Source organism: Eulemur rufifrons, chromosome 8, assembly GCF_041146395.1.
Source record: "Eulemur rufifrons isolate Redbay chromosome 8, OSU_ERuf_1, whole genome shotgun sequence".
In the NCBI taxonomy this organism is placed as follows: Eukaryota; Metazoa; Chordata; class Mammalia; order Primates; family Lemuridae; genus Eulemur; species Eulemur rufifrons.
This window is the reverse complement of record NC_090990.1, coordinates 68,041,671-68,043,231: the sequence shown is the minus strand read 5'-3', so window position 1 is coordinate 68,043,231 and position 1,561 is coordinate 68,041,671.

The following is a 1,561-nucleotide window of genomic DNA, read 5'->3' as shown; positions in this document are numbered from 1 at the left end:
AAGAGGCTTTTCATTCATCTTATTTTTCTCCATGTATATATACTCCTAAAAATGCTCAGTATTGGCTAATTATGGGACATTGTCTGTACAAAGGTCAACGTTACCTGTCTGGCAAATGTTTAACTTCAATTCAATCATTTTATTGTATGTTACCGTAAAAGTGACTAAGAAACATAGAGGAAGTCAGATCTTTTTATAAAATACATTGCACATCTTCCTCTTGGGACACATTTTCTAAACTTTCTAATTTTGGTTAATTTCTTAAATATGGACATATACTTTATATTTTCTATAGAGTAGAATGCTAAGATTAATAACAGTCCATAATAAAATGAAGAGACACAGTAATACTAATGTTGCTCTTCAGTTTTACAAAGCAGTTTAATTATTAGCTAGATTATTTATAGTGGTATAAATAATGGAAGAGAATATAAAAGTATTAAATATAAATAACACCAAATTAGATAGGATGGGTTTGAGACCAAAGATTTTAAAGGCTTTAATAAATTTAGGAAGATTTGATAAAGTCAAGTTATTAGAGTAAACTGAAAAAAAAAATCCTTCCCAGTAAAGAATGAATAGAATTTGTTTTCTTACAAGCATATCAAAAACACCTAGTAGTTTACTGGTTATTGTTGAGGCAGAGAGAATAATATTAATAGTTAGTATTTATTCAGTGCTTACCAGGGCACAGATTCTCTCACTTAATCCTCACTGCAATTCTCAAAGGTAAGCATGGATATAATTTTAATTTTATGTATGGAGGAACTAAGGCACATAGGCAGTCTGAATCTGGAGCCAGCATTCTTACCCCAGAGCCCATGGATTTAATCACTCCATAATAAGGCAATGTTGCTTTATTCAGCGAGTAATGTAATAAATTTAGAGAGAGAGAGAGAAAGGGGCTGGGCATGGTGGCTCATGCCAGTAATCCCAGTACTTTGGTAGGCTGGGGCAGGAGGATCACTTGAGGTCAAGAGTTTGAGATTAGCCTGGGCAACATAGTGAGACCCCATCTCTACAAATAAATAAATTAAAATAATAAAAAAAATTTAAAAAGAGAGAAAAGGGGTCAGGTTAGGGGTTGTAATAATGAATTAAGAATGTCTTGGCCTAAAGCAAAAGAAACCAGGACTTACGAGAATAGAATAGCAGAAAATATCTTTAAGAGTTCAGATAAGAGGATACAATGTTGAAATCTTGGCAACATCCCCAAGATAGAGGTTTTATTGTACTTTCCCAGACTCTGTCCTCTCAGCATATCACACCCTACTTCCATTCCCTCAGGAGTATTACAAGATATTAGATAATTAAATATGAAGTGTCCAATTTTGAATCAAAAATTTAGTTTATTATATCTCAAACAAGAAGCAATACAATTAATTAAAGTGTGTGCCTACACTATCAACACAGTTTTGCCATCTTAATGGTAGTTTGCTTATGCCAGCAGCAAAGAAGCTTAGAGAGCAAGTGGTGATGAAATTCGAAAGGCGTTTTCCACAGCTTGTTGAGAATTAAATATTTTTCCTTGCAAGAAGTGGTCCAAAGCCTGGAAGAAGTG